The 16040-nt window shown below is 40.0% G+C and overlaps 1 protein-coding gene and 1 long non-coding RNA gene across 2 annotated transcripts in view; one reads left to right on the plus strand and one right to left on the minus strand.

Annotated features, from left to right (window-relative positions):
- SLC24A3 (solute carrier family 24 member 3) overlaps positions 1–16040 on the minus strand; it is a 490808-nt gene that overhangs the window by 105104 nt on the left and 369664 nt on the right. The gene's annotated exons all lie outside the window — the stretch shown is intronic.
- Positions 13205–16040, plus strand: part of LOC143804576 (uncharacterized) — a 29171-nt gene continuing 26335 nt past the window's right edge. Inside the window, exon 1 of the long non-coding RNA XR_013221059.1 lies at positions 13205–13279. This is a non-coding gene — a long non-coding RNA (uncharacterized LOC143804576). The remainder of the gene's footprint in view (positions 13280–16040) is intronic.

Below are 16040 nucleotides of genomic sequence, written 5' to 3' on the forward strand. Positions count from 1 at the left end.
GTATAACTCCCCCCCCCCCATACCCGATTGGCAGCTTTCTGTGTACACTGTGCAGAAGGCTGGCAATCATTGGATGAACTATCAGGCTGTAGGTCAGTAGGTCAAGTAGTAATTTTATTGAACTTACAGCAAGCAGCCCAGTAAGTGATACATAGATGGAATCAGGGTATCTGACCCTATATTATACTGCTGTTAGATTAGGTAGAAGAAACCTGGTGACAGATTTCCTTTAGTGATTTCATGAGTGTGAGTTCCACAATGAAATATACATCGTTACTTATAGCTTTATCTTGTGAATTGATGTCTCTAAGTAACTAAGGCAGCTCTGTCGAAGCCAAGTCTTTAGAAGTAGGAGGAACTAGTTGGTCAGTTGGGATTCATTAACAGTGATCTTAAATTCCCTTGTCATAGCCAGTAATGTTTCCTGTATGGAAAACAATTCTAACAGCTGGTAATACCATGTGTGAACTAAGCAAGGGCACTTAAATACTGTATTATCTATTTCTTAAGATGAAAAATGATTATAGAGATATATACAGTGGGGACAAAAAGTATTTATTCAGCCACCAATTGTGCAAGTTCTCTCACTTAAAACGATGAGAGAGGCCTGTAGTTGACATCATAGGTAGACCACAACTATGAGAGTCAAAATGACAAAAAGTAAATCCAGAAAATCACCTTGTCTGATTTGGCAAGATTTACTTTGCAAATTATGGTGGAAAATAAGTATTTGGTCACCTACAATATGCAAGATTTCTGGCTCTCACAAATCTGTAACTTCTTCTTTAAGAGACTCCTCTGTCCTCCACTCATTACCTGTAGTAATGGCACCTGTTTGTCAATGTCACCAGTACGTTATGTCTAACCCATGCTTCTTGAGGCATGCATTAGGCGGGCTCTCATTGCTTCAGAAATGCCAAACCTGGACGCAATATGTGGTTTAGGTTCACTGTGGTTAGAAGGGAGGGTGGACATTTGAATTTGGGAGTGCAGAATTTGCTGAATTTCTTTTGGTGGGTGAGGAGCCATTTCTCTTTTCCAGAGCCTTTGTGATACCAGTAACGTGGAAGCCCCCTATATTTCCATCAACAGATGACAGATCTGAGTCAGGATTTGCTTTCTTTGTGGATTGAGTTGAAGCTTTTATTGGGAACATTTTACATAAAGTTTGGGATCACATTTATGCTGTGCTCTGCGCTGAGCACTTACTGTGAGGTTTCCATCTAAATCTCTGAGTGATGCGATTTAGAGGAAACCTCCCAGGAATCCATTCATTATAATGAGGCAGCAAAGTTACTCTGGACTCCGTCTGGCCTCCGTTCAGCGGTGTCCTCCTTTTCAGAAGTGCACAAAACTGTGGGCGACGGCTCTTTTATGTATGACTAAAAAGATGGACACCACTGGATCACAGGTCAGACGGCATCCACAGTGCCTCAATCTGCCTCATTATGCGGAATCTTCTGCTGGAGGTTCTGTCTAATTCACATGCTTCAGAGATTTACATGGAAACCCGATGTAAGCGCTCAGCGCAGAGCACAGCATAAATGTGCGCCGAGCCTTACTGCAATCTTTCGGAGGCAGAATGAAAAAATCAACAGCATGTGAAGAAGTGGTTTTATTTATTTTTTATGCCATTCCGTGTGCGGTATAAGTGATTAGATGACTTTATTCTTCGGGTCGGTGCGATGACAGCGATACCAGATTTGTATTGGGTTTTTATATTTGGCTTCTGTCACACAGTAAAAGTCGCATTTTATTACAAAAATCAGTTTTTGAATCACCACATTTTGAGAGCTATAATTTTTCCATATTTTGGCCCACAGAATCATGTGAGGGCTCGTTTTTCGGGGGACAAGTTGACACTTTTATTGGTACCATTTTCGGGCACATGACATTCTTTGATTGCTTTCTATTTCAATTTTTGAGAGGCAAAATGAACAAAAACCAGCAATTCATAAATTTCTTTTTTTTGGGGGTGGGGGTTATGCCATTTTGTGTGTGGTAAAATTGATAAGGCAGTTTTATTCTTCGGGTCAGTATGATTACAGCGATACCTCATTTATATCTTTTTTATGATGTAGCTGTATGACAGCTTGTTTTCAGCGGTACCATGTTTATTTTTATTCGTCTTTTTGATTGCATTTTATTCCACTTTTTGTTCAGCAGTATGATGATAAAGCATTGTTTTTTGCCTCATTTTTTATTTTATTTTTTATGGTTTTCACTAAAGGGATTAACTAGTGGGACAGTTTTATAGGTCGGGTTATTGCGGATACAGCAATTGAGAATCGGTGGTCAGACTGGAAGATTGCTGTTCACTAGCGGAAACCATCTAATTTGAAGGAGCTGGAGCAGTTTTGCTTTGAGGTATGGGCAAAAAAACCCGTGACAAGATGTGGAAAGTGCATAAAGACATATTCAAAGCCACTTGCATCTGTAGTTGCTACAAAAGGAGGCTCTACATAGTACTGACTTTACGGGTGAATAAAAAGATCAAATGATCACAGTTTTAGCCATGTTCTTTAATTGAACTGAAATCCTAAAAAAACAGTGAAATTCCAGGTTGTGAGGTAGCAAAACACAAAAAAATGCCAAGGGGGTGAATACTTTTCAAGCCATTGTACTTAGCCATTACCAGGAGCACTCTCTCATTGTGGAAAATAAGGAATTCAAATTCATTATCACAGTCATGAAAATCTTTGCACCAGGGCCGGATTGAAGTGGTGTGTGGCCCAGGGCCCATTTTGGAGGGAGGCCCATTTTTCAAGGTGTTACAATATGTAATAAAAAACACAAAATGAAACGAACGAAAGTTTATTTACAAAAATCACTTACGCAGAGTAATTCAGGTAAAATCATTCATTTTTTACAATCCAGGCACTTTCCTTGATTTTCGTGCTGCAAAATCATTAATGATGTCACTAAAATCCAATTTGATGCTCATGATAGCCAAATTTACAAGTCGTCCCTGCTTCATGGATGTCCTTAATCGGTTTTCAACTAACTTGACTTTCGGGAAGGAACGCTCACCACTGCAGTTTACCATCAAAATTAGATATATCCTTAGAGCTATCTCAATATTTGGGAAAGTGTCCTACACACCCTTTTCCATGATAAGCTTGTACATGAAAAGTTCAGTGCTGATATCTTTTGGCTCCTCGTCTGTGAATAAATTGGCAAATGTTACAAACTGACACAGTTCATCGATAAATGTAATGTCCAAGTCATCTGAATAAGACCTGACGAGTTGCTCTGCTGTGGCCTTAAGCTCGTCTGAAGACAGTTCTTTCAGATCGCTAAAAAACCTAAATTTGCTTGATACATCTTAATATGCTTGAAGACGTTGGTCAAGAGAAGCGATAAACGAATGATAGGCAAGAAAGTTTCTGTTTTGTATTTTTCAGAAGGGCTGAGTTGTACGTCTTCCATATGACCATAATCCAATGGATTGAGACACACGTTTCGGCGCCTGTGACGAGTTATCGTCTGAACATACTCAGATGAACCAGACAGCTCTTTGCCTTGTTCTCATAAATTTTGAAGGAGTCACTCTTTGATGCGACATAGTTTTTTAAGCTGGTCAGTGACGCCACAGCAGTGTTTTGATCGAGATTTGCGTGTTGTAGATTTTTACTAGTAGCATCTGTTCTTTGCAGGATATCACTCCAGAAGGTGGTGTTAATACCAATTTCAAGCTGATTAATTTGTCTTAACAGTCCTTCTGATTCACACCGCTGGGCTGTATATATATGAGGGGCTGCTGCTGTGCTGTATATATATATATATGGGGCGGCTGCTGGGCTGTATATATTAGAAGCTGCTGCTGGGCTGTATATATACGAGGGGCTTCTGCTGGGCTGTATATATATGAGGGGCTGCTGCCAGGCTGTATTTTTCAGAGGCTGTATACAGTATATCAGAGGCTGTTGCTGTGCTGGCTGTATATAGAATAGAGGCTGAGGGGCTGTATAAAGTGTATACACAGCACTGTACTGTAAACAGGTCCACACTATATACATACAGTATACACAGACACACTGCAATGCAGGATAAAGTGTGGACCTGTATATACAGTATGGTACTGTGTAGGACAGGAGCTGCAAGAAAGATACACAGACAGACACACACAGACAGACAGACATCATACTAACCCACCGCGACACTGTGTGAAGACTGAACCACTTCACCTCTGGATCTTCAGTCCTGCCGCACTCCGCGGTGGAGAATCCTCTTCTCGCGCTGACATCATGGCTCCACCTCCTTCCTCGAAGGTCACTGAATAAACTCTCATCTGATCTAATCCGATAGCTGAATAGGTAGCGCCTAGAAGCTTCTGTTGGGATCGGAGAAGGTTGCTGCATGCCATACGCTAAGCATTACAGGGAGGGTACTAAGTCAGTGGATGCTGACACAGGTCAGGTGCCAGCTCTCTGCCGCTCTGCGCCAGCCACTGAGATGTAGGGCCATAGCCAGGTCCCTACACTTTTAATAGTTTCTCTTTTGTTAAATGTTCCTTATCATTAGAAACGGTTCACAGCAAAGAGACGTGCATTTTACATGTTTTGAGATATTTATTCCTATATTGGTGGGAGATCCCCACTTGGTGGGTGGCCCACGTCCCTTGGGCCCCCCCTAAATCCGGGCCTGCTTTGCACCCTGTCTCTACTGATATAAGGCATCACGATAAAACTTCTACCTGTGAATTGGGACATTGCTCTTGATTTAATTCCAATTGCACATGCTGGCTCCTTTAACAGCATGTAAAGCTACATTTAGTTCATAGTAAGCCTGTCTAGTGAATACATGGCTCATGTAGCATTAGACACTTGATATAATTGGAAATTAGATAAAGCCATACAGCAAAAGGAATGGTAAGAATCTAACTTTTACTAATGTGATGAACTCTTTTCTCAAGTTTGAGGCTATTGCTATATGCCATCACCTTTTTTGTTCTGTATAGACATACAGTACAACACACCCCACAGAAATAATGCAGCGCTGTGGGGGAGAGTAATCAAGGAGAAATGATGCAAGTATTTAAGGACAGCATTAAGGACACACTGATATCCTGATGCCCTTTAATATGACTCATTTGTTTGGTCATTATTTGCATTTTGCCAAAAGGGTTTAAAGCAATTAGGAAAAGACGAATTGATCTTAAGCTGCTTGATCGTCCATTGCAAGAGGTCATTTTACAGAACCACAAGCAGTGATATAACATTATCATGAAATAGAGGGTAATCAGTTACATAACATTCCCTCCATCCATGGCACTGACATAAGATTAGCAAACTGCTACCATGGTAAGTTTTATACACTATTACAATCTAAAAAAAAATGACATACGCCGTCTGTTTCTATACAATGTATTTACCCTTGTGTGAGGCTAGGTGTACACAATTATTTTAGCACATGGCAGAATATAATAGACTAGATGGTAGCCCGATTCTAACGCATCGGGTATTCTAGAATATGTATGTAGGTTATTTATGAAGATTTTAGAATAATACATTGAATACACAGGATTTGTCCGGCCGCGACCAATTAGCGAAGCGTGGTTCAAATCCCGTGCCAATTTGCGGTCGGACTGCGCCTGTCGCTGATTGTTTGCGGCTGGCCATGTAGTATATAACAGCCCACGTACTAAATAGCACAGCCACGTAGTATATTGCACAGCCACGTAGTATATAGCACAGCCACGTAGTATATAGCACAGCCACGTAGTATATAGCACAGCCCACGGAGTGTAAAACAGCCCACATAGCATATAACACAGCCACGTAGTTTATAACAGCCCACGTAGCATATAACACAGCTCACGTAGTATATAACAGCCCACGCACGCAGTATATAACACAGCCCACGTAGTGTATAACACAGCCCACGTAGTGTATAACACAGGCCACGTAGTGTATAACACAAGCCATGTAGTGTATAACACAGCCCACGTAGTATATAGCACAGCCCATGTAGTGTATAACACAAGCCATATAGTGTATAACACAGCCCACGTAGTATATAGCACAGCCCACACAGTATATTGCACAGCCCATGTAGTACATTGCACAGCCCACGTAGTATATTGCACAGCCCACGTAGTATATAGCACAGCCCACGTAGTATATTGCACAGCCCACGTAATATATTGCACAGCCCACATAGTATATTGCACAGCCCACGTAGTATATTGCACAGCCCACGTAGTATATTGCACGGCCTACGCAGTACATTGCATGGCCCACGTAGTATATAGCACAGCCAACGTAGTAGATTGCACAGCCCACGTAGTGCACTGCACAGCCCACGTAGTATATTGCCCAGCCCACGTATTATATTGCACAGCCCATGTATTATATTGCACAGCCCACGTAGTATATTGCACAGCCCACGTATTATATTGCACAGCCCACATATTATATTGCACAGCCCATGTAGTACATTGCACAGTCCACGTATTATATTGCACAGCCCACGTAGTATATTGCACAGCCCACGTAGTATATTGCACAGCCCACGTAGTATATTGCACAACCCACATATTATATTGCACAGCCCACGTAGTATATAGCACAGACCACGTATTATATTGCACAGCCCACGTAGTTTCAGCACTCTTGGAGATTTTTGTGCTCAGATAACTTTGACCAAGGTCTCAGACCTTAATTAGCCTGTCAGGGTAATGGTTTGTTCACTATCATCATTAGGAAAGGCCAGGTGATGCAAATTTCCCAGCTTTATAAAAACCCAGCCTCCTTTAACCTTGTGCCAAAACAGTGCAGCCATGGGTTCTTCCAAGCAGCTGACAAGCACTCTGAAAATAAAAATGGTAGAGGCCCACAAAGCAGGTGAAAGCTATAAGAAGATAGCAAAGCGTTTTAAAGCTGACCTTTCCTCAGTTCAAAATGTAAATAAGAAATGGCAGTTAACAGGAACAGTGGAGGACAAGATAAGGTCTTGAGGACCAAGCACAATTTCAGTGAGAGCTGCTCATAAGATTGCTAGAGAGGCAAATTAAAACCCCCGCTTGACTGCAAAAGAACTTCAGAAAGATTTAAAAGACTTCTGGAGTTGTGGTACACTGTTCTGCTGTTCAGGGATACCTGCACAAATATGGCCTTCATGGAAGAGTCATGTGAAGAAAACCTCTCCTGCGTCTTTATCATAAAATTCAGGTCAGAGGTATGCAAAAGAACATCTAAGGGGTCATTCCATGGTAACTTACATTACATTCACAAGCCAAAAACTGGCTACAGACTGTTCTTTGAAGGCAGGCACAAAAAGGAGTGAATAAATAAGTAATAATAATAATAATAATAATAATAATGTATATTGTACATTAAACTATTCTCAATAGATTTCAACAGTTTGATTTTTCAACAATAAAATTAAATACAAAATACAGTGTTATTACTTGGTAACTTGCGTTACAAAAAAAGGTAAGGCAATTGTCCTTCATGAGTCTGTCAAATTTTCTGTTCTGGTAAACAGGGGAGAAGCACTATTTTTATTGTATTAAAACACCATAGTCCCAGTAACTTTAAAAAATGTATTTTAACCTCTCAAGTTAAAATCAACAGTTTTTATTACAAGAAATATAGATAACTTACGTTACCGCACAGTATAGTAACATTCATTACTAAGCTGATGGTAACTTACATTACAATATGTTACCATCCACCATTACTTATTGTAAGGTAAGTTACCATCATCTTTGTAACGTAAGCTACCATGGAATGACCCTAAACAAGACTGATGCACCTTAGAAACATGTCCTGTGGACCGATGAGGTTAAAATATAACTCTTTGCAATGATGAAAGATATGTGTGGAGAAAAAAGGGCACAGAATTTCAGGAAAAAAACATCTCGCCAACCTTTAAGCATGTGGGTGGATCAATTAGGGTTGTGTTGCAGACAATGGCATGGGAAGATTTCATGGGTAGAGGGAAGAATGGATTCAATTAAATTTCAACAAATTCTTGATGCAAACTAACACCATCTGTAAAAATGCTGATGTTGAAAAGAGGATGATTTCTACAAATGGATAATGATCCTAAACATACATCAAAATTCACAGTAGACAACCTCAAAAGGCGCAAGCTGAAGATTTGAAAATGGCCCTTATAGTCCCCTGATCTGAACACATTGAAAATCAGTGGCTAGACCTCAAAATAGCAGTGTATGCAAGACGACCCAGGAATCTCATAAAACTGGAAGAATGTTCCAAGGAAGAATGGATGAAAATTCCTTCAAATAAGGATTGAATGACTCTTGGCTGGCTACAAAAAGTGTTTACAAGCTGTGATACTTTCAAAAGGCGGTGGTACTAGGTACTAACCATTCCAGGTGCCCAACCTTTTGCATTGGCTAATTTTCCTTTTTGTAATTTTTAAAATGTAAAAGATGACAATATATACTGTACATTTTGCCTAAAATACAAAGGAAATGTGTCATCTTTAACTTTAGACCCTTTAGAGATAATTTCATCTTCAACTATTCACAATAACAGTAATTTTGATCTGGGGTGCCCAAACTTTTACATGCCCCTGTATGCTTGTACATTTATTGGGTTTTATTGGGTTTTATATTTTAAAACAAGACTATTTCATGTCCACTAGACCATAACAAGAATCCTAGTCTGTACATAAACTACACTATAAACTACCACTTTCTGTGGCTTATGAAGGACAGCGTTATATAACCTTTTCCATGAAACTTTTGGGACTTTGCATAAAGAGGTTCCAATTGTGGAGATGTCTACCTATCATGAAAACAAAGGTGGAGACACGGTCAGATTTATCCAAAAATTGCATCACGATAAAAGGTGGAGATTTATTTTCACCATAATACATTTCCAAAAAGTACTTCGTACTGGAGCTAGTACTTGAAGCTAGAAGACATGCACTATGGCTATGGTTCTCATCACGCTCCTTCACACAATAAACTGTCCAGTCATAAAAGATAGCAATTTACTCAGTTGCCTCCTGCCCAGAAGCAGCTTTGGCAGAACTTAATGCCTTCTGTTCCTCACTCATCCTTGGTTTGATCATGGATTATACTGTTACATCGGTCATAATTGGAATTTATTTTACACTACTGAGCAGAGCCTGGAAAATCCTTCTTCTGTTAGTTTGATGAAATGAGCCGTCATTGATTTTAATGGGGAGGAAGCAATAAGACATATTTTTGTGCCAAGTCTGAAAACCAAAGCATGCATATTAATACTCTATTAGGATTAACATCTGGGCAGAGTGCACTACGAACCTTAGTCTACAATTGTTAATAAAGGGAAAAGAAAAGATGGAAAATGACCTGTTGGGAATTCCTGTTGTCTCACAGTATACAGTAGTATTAAATATGTACATTTAAAGGGAATCTGACACTAGATTTTTGTTACCCCATCACAAAGCAACATACTGTAGTGTCAGAGACCCTGATTCCAGTCAGTTATCACTTACTTGGTTGCTTGCTGTAATTTTGATAAAATCACGGTTTTATCTGCAGCAGATCTAACATTAAACACCTTCTGAGGAAGCCATGTGAAACGCGCGTCAAGGGGTTCCATGAGGCATATTCGTATGGTAACAACCCTCCTTCTTTGTTTACTGATGTATAAAAGGTAATAAATAAGTGTTATGTGTGCTTGTTATTTGTTTTTTTGCACCTTGGTCCGCTCATTTCTTTGCGTAGGCTTAGTTCTTCCTTTGTGAGACTAGTTATCTTATGCATCAATCCACCATCCTCTAATTTAATTTAATTTTATGCATGTTTATTTAATTTTACATTTATAATCATTGGTGAAGGGAGTCTCTTTTATCTATTGAATTTCCAGATGATCTATAAATGTTGAGCTGTATATAACCCCGCCCACTTCACTGATCGGCAGCTTTCTGCTCATTTCCAGTGTACACAGAAATCTGCCAATCATTGGTGGGGACGGGGTTTTAATGAGATCCTGAATATTTTTGACCTCCTGGCAGTAGATTTACTGGTGACAATGTTCTGCTGATAAAATAGTGATTTTAAGAAAATTATAATGTGCAGTCCAGTAAGGTACACATAGTTGGAATCACAGTATGTGTCTCTACATTATGCTGCTAACAGATTAGGTTTCAAAAACTGGGTGACAGATTTCCTTTAAAAGGGGTGTCCAAGACATATACCGTACTTTTCAGACTATAAGATGCACTTTTTTCCTCCCAAAATGTGGAGGGAAATGGGGGTGCGTCTTATAGTCCAGATGTATGGGCTCTTGCTGTGGTGGGGAGCAGTTTCGGTGGAGCATCGGGTCACAGAAGGCTGGAGCCAGCGGCTCCAATTAATTCCTGTGCCCGCTGCTAAAGAGAAATGAATATGCACTGCATTCCACACCCATGGGCATGGAGGGCAATGCATATTCATTTTTCTGGCATCCCTGGCACATGTGACCACCAACTGCTGCAGGAAACAGTGCGCGCTACTGAAGAGGAATGGATACTCACCACTCTCTGCAATGAATGGTCCCGGTGAGTATTCTCACAGCTGTGCTCTGCTTGTGAGCAGCGCATGATGTCCCTGTCACGCGCTGCTTGCAAGCATTAAGCAGTTGCTGGCAACGGAGCAGGATGCTGCGAGGCAGCGCAGAGTAGGTGACTGTAATTTTTTTTTCAATCTTTCCTGATGGGGCCATGGATACCAAGAACGGGATGGGGTCATGAATACCAGGAACGGGATGGGGCTATTTATACCAGAAAAAGGATGGGGCCAATCATATCAGGACCATGATGAGGCCAAACATACCAGGACTGGGATGGTGCCAGTCATTCCAGGATAAGAATGAGGGGGCCATGCACACCAGTATAGGCGTGAGAGGAACCATGCACACCAGAATAGGGATGAGGGGGCCATGCATACCAGGATAGGGATGAGGGGCCATGTGTATCAGAATGGGGATGAGGGGACCATATATACCAGGATAGGGGATATTACAATACAGAATTGACCATTTTTTTGCTCCTAATTTCCTCCTCTAAAACCTAGGTGCGTCTTATGGTATGGTGCGTCCTATTGTCTGAAAAATACGGTGTGTGTATATATATATATATATATATATATATATATATATATATATATATATATATATATATATTATGAACTGTTCTTAGCATAGGTCATCTGTATCAGATTAGTTGGGCTCTGGCACCCAACCCCTACACGGATCAGTTGTTTGCCCACGTAATTACAGATAAACATTTTGGTTGGGCTACCAAAACCTGATATATTCAGCTATTAAAGAGTTTTTATAATTTTATTTTTCTTAAATAAGTACTACGTGTGAATATATAAAACATTAAAATATATATATTTTTAGGTGTAAGGGCCATCGTCGTCACCAAATAAATAAATCTAAATCAGAACTATGGAAGAAAGGGGGTGCAACAATGCGATGGGAACAGCTTGTGAAGACTGCTGATTGGTCAACTCATACCTTACGCCCCTCACCTCACACCACAAAAAAGGCTATTCTAATAGTCTAAAGAGGGAAAACACTACTTAGTATTTGGCAGGCTCGGACTAGCCTGATGGGGAGCCTTTAAATTCTCTGGTGGGCCCCCTGTAGGCACCGATATGCAAATCCTGACTCATCTCCAAGCCTATATGTAGCATAAGCACAGATGTGCCAACAAGCCCCCCAAATTAACTCAAGAGTACACATATGTACCAATGAACAACACTACCTTCCCACTATATTAACTCAATTTACAATGCAATGTGTGTGAAACTTATGTATAATAACTATAGCTTGCCACTTTTATCAGAAATGTGGACTTATGTAATATTGCAGCATTTATTTCAATGCTTTTGTCTTCTTTTACAAATAAAGCGGGTTACGGTCTAAAATAAAAAAAATCTCTAAAATGTAATCACACAACCAGTGGACAGTGACGGTACAAGTCTGATTTACTTTCTGTCAGTGAAATTAAAGCTTAAAAGATTAGGCCTCATGCAAGATAGCCTTATGGAAGCACTAAACAGCGAACAAAATAAATAAATAAATCGTAATCTCTCCAATAAACAATTCTAGAGCAATATTAATTTCATTTTTTTCCTGAAATTCATGTAAGCAGTGCTAAATGATACATGAAATTATATCAAAATATGGTGAACAGAATTAATTATTTTTCTGATTTAATATCCAATACTTTAAGATGTATTATTATTATTAATATTATTTATGATTGTATTGATTTTTATCAAGAAGTTAGTTGAAAATGTTATCTCCTGTTTCTTTTTTTGAACCCCCTCCAAGATCTAGAAAGGTGACACACGCTGTACTAATTTCCCCTTTATAAGACATTTATGACATAACAAAAGAGATCTGAAAACTGGCAAGCATGATCGATCATCAAATTTCGAAACTCCCAAACAAGTAATGTAGAGAGCCTTGCATGTTCAGCAGCTTTCTCTTCCCAGCAATGTCTGACGAGGGGGGCCTCATTCTTGAGACACATGTTAATGTATTATGGCACATGGGAGTAACTCCTTAAAAGCTGATTCTAGAAGCTAGAGCCAAATAACAGTTTTAGGGTACGTTCACACAGGACTTTTTTGCTGCGTATTTTTGCTGCGTTTTTTTATGCTAATTTTCAGCTGCTTTTTACAGTACCAGCAAAGCCTATGAGATTTCAGAAATCTCATGCACACACATTGGGTTTTTGTTTGATCAGTATTTTCTGCTTTGCTGCATTTTTTGGACATAGGGCATGTCACTTCTTTCAGCGTTTTTGCTGCGTTTTTGCAGTGTTTTTTCACCCATTGACTTGAATGGGTGATGGAAAAAACGCTGCAAAAACACTACAAAAACGCATGTACCATTATTTGCTGCGTTTTTTGTGCAGAAAAATCATGGCCAGCCGGAAGTGATCTCACAACCAAGAGCTTAGGGGTGTGGTTAATGAGGTGTGAAGAGCCATTGTGAGCCATTGTGAGGTGTGAAGAGCCATTGTGAGGTGTCCTGATTGTGATCTATTGTGAGGGAGTTTCTGGTAGTGAGGTGTGAAGATCCATTGTGAGCCATTGTGAGGTGTGAAGAGCCATTGTGAGGTGTCCTGATTGTGATCTATTGTGAGGGAGTTCCTGGTAGTGAGGTGTGAAGAGCCATTGTGAGCCATTGTGAGGTGTGAAGAGCCATTGTGAGGTGTCCTGATTGTGATCTATTGTGAGGGAGTTTCTGGTAGTGAGGTGTTAGCCATGTCTTGGTGTAGGAGGATGAGCATTAATGTTTCCCAACTAATCATGGAGGTAATATTTTTTTTAATTTGTGATATATCTATCTATCCGATTGTTTGCAATGGTACACTTTGCGATGCTCATGTGCTGTTATGTACATGTTCATGTGTTCTGCATGTGTATGTTTGTATCTTCCTTGTCATGAATGTTGGCTTCATTTCATCTTGCATTTGGTAATTACTTTTTCATTTATTTTTCCAAGGTGGAAGCAATGCCTGTAATTTGGGATGTAGCTTGCCCAAACTACAGTGATCGTCAAAAAAAGGCCAATGCATGGCATGTAATTCGCCATAAATTGTTCCCCCGCTGGGATGAAGGCGATGCTAAGCTCCACTGGGGTCACTCAACTTTATTATCATGCACAAATAGACAAAAAAACGCACCAAAACCGCACAAAAAACGCATCTGTAAGCAGCTGAAAATTGGCATAAAATACGCAGCAAAAATACGCAGCAAAAATACGCAGCAAAAAAGTCCTGTGTGAACTTACCCAAAAAAAGCACCTAAATTAGCATAAAAATACGCAGCAAAAATACGCAGCAAAAAAGTCCTGTGTGAACTTACCTGTCTTATACAGAAAAAAGACTTATGAGGGTGTCACGTCACCCTGGAAGACCTGGAGTTAGACGATGAAGTCAGCTATTGAATTGCAGGTCTTCTTTAGAAATGGTGTGACTTGTATCCCATATTAAATGGATTTAGTTTCCTCTGGAGCTGAAGAGGTTAACAACCCTTCTATGCTGGTCAAAAACATGCAGCTCCATTTCAGCTGCTTCTGACCTGGTCATTACCTCTCCTTATAAAAACTGGTCAGACCTTCATGTCCCTGCTAGTGAAAGATTTGTTTTCCTGTGCTGTGTGCTAAAGTTAAGTGGTGGAAATAGAGTTGTTGTGGTAATGTTCTGTGGTTTGTGATAGTACGTGTGTGTTTATTTCCTGGTCGCTGTTCCCATTTAGTTTATTCCTCCCTGTCTCTATCCTCCTCCCTATTCTTGGTTAGTGCTTTTGTATGATAAATGTTCTCTGTTATCCCTATTTTGTCTGTGTCTTGTTTACCTTACATTTTGGTCACATTCCTCATGGGGTGGGGGAGGGGACAGATCAGGGTATAACAGGAGCATAGTAAGGTCGGAGATTCTGGCCTCTCTACCTTCAAGAGTACGCCCGGGACAGGGATAGCTAGGGTCTCATTTCCAGGGACAATTTGAGGCCCCCCTTCCTTACCGAAGACCGTCACACCGTGACATAAACATTACACACTACCTATCACCAGTCTGGGGTTACCCTTCTTATTTAAAGCACCACTCCAGTGTTTTTTTTTTATTTCAGAGGTAGAGTGATGTCACTAATATAAGTTTCCTGCCCCAAAATTATATTCACCAGCCACCGTCTTTATCTGTTATTGGGGCCGCTGCAGTCGCTGCAGTTTGTGACCTGCTGGATCTCTCCAGTATTTGCTGGTCGATCCATAGGTTTCTTCTCAATCTAAGTCTATAAGAGCCCGAACGAGGCAGAAATAGACTTACATTGACAGCTTGTGACCATTACCTTTGACTTCCAGTCAGTCAGAAGTTGCGATCACAACATGGTGCCTTGGGAATGGAGAGGCACTGGGAACAGCTGAAGACAGTGGCGGGTAAGTATATTACTAGGGGCAGACAATTTACATTAGATGCACCTCTCCAGCACTGAAATAAATAAAAAAAACACTGGAGTAATGCTTTAAGAAATCAGTGGATAGCCACAAGCAATAAATAACATTCATAAAAAAAAATCCCAGAAGTATCCCCAAAGAACCCAGAGCAAAAATTGTCTCAGAACTTTTGGTTTGTGAGATCCCAACATGCAGAGCAGGATCCAACAACTCTCCGTGGCGCCGTGAGATTTTGCAGCTCTGCTGCATCATGTACACAGCAGATCGATAACATATACAATGTGTTACGGCATGTTACTATAATATGTTACTGGTTTTGCTGTATACATAATGCAGTAGCGCTGTTTTAGTTAAAAGCGGAAAATCTGGTGATAACTTGTGAGTAAGGGGGAAGCAGAATAGTTCCTACTTTTTGCTAGAAAGTCATATCCTCTAGGTTGGAATCACCTGTCTGTAGCTGTTCTGACAACTAGGAAGTGAGTACACCGGTCTCATCAGGTCTAAGAGATATATTTAATAATGTGTACAGTTTGTATTATAATATCTGGAGATTTATTTACTTTACCTATTGCTCATGGCTGTACAATTAATATCTAATTTTTACAAATAAGAGATTTCAAACCATTTTGAGTGCCTAATAAAATGTTATGCCGACTTCACACACAATGTAAAAACGAAACAATAGAACAGAATCTGCTGCAGATGTCTATCGGGTTATTAAACCACACTGACATACATTGTATTTGATTTTGATGCTGTATTTTGTGTTATTTGTGCAGCCATAATTTTGCAACAACTAAGTTGTAGCGTACATTGCAGCTGAAACCTATGCCAGCTCACGGCACATGGGCAACCCAAGGATGAGCCAAATTTATTAGGAGCCATGCTAATAAATGTGCTGCACTTGTCTCCAGCAGACTAGAGGTTCACGACTGGCAAATTAAACACCAGTCCTGATAAATTTTCCCCGAGCGTAACCATTGCTCACAGCACTAATATACCCAATGAAGAAATTAAACAGATTTGTACTTTAATCACTTGCTAATGGGTGGATATTAAATAATCAACTAGTAAATCTTATAATCCAAGTTCACGAATAAAAGGAAATGCTTGGTATTG

The sequence above is a fragment of the Ranitomeya variabilis genome, chromosome 2, assembly GCF_051348905.1.
Source record: "Ranitomeya variabilis isolate aRanVar5 chromosome 2, aRanVar5.hap1, whole genome shotgun sequence".
Taxonomy (NCBI): Eukaryota; Metazoa; Chordata; class Amphibia; order Anura; family Dendrobatidae; genus Ranitomeya; species Ranitomeya variabilis.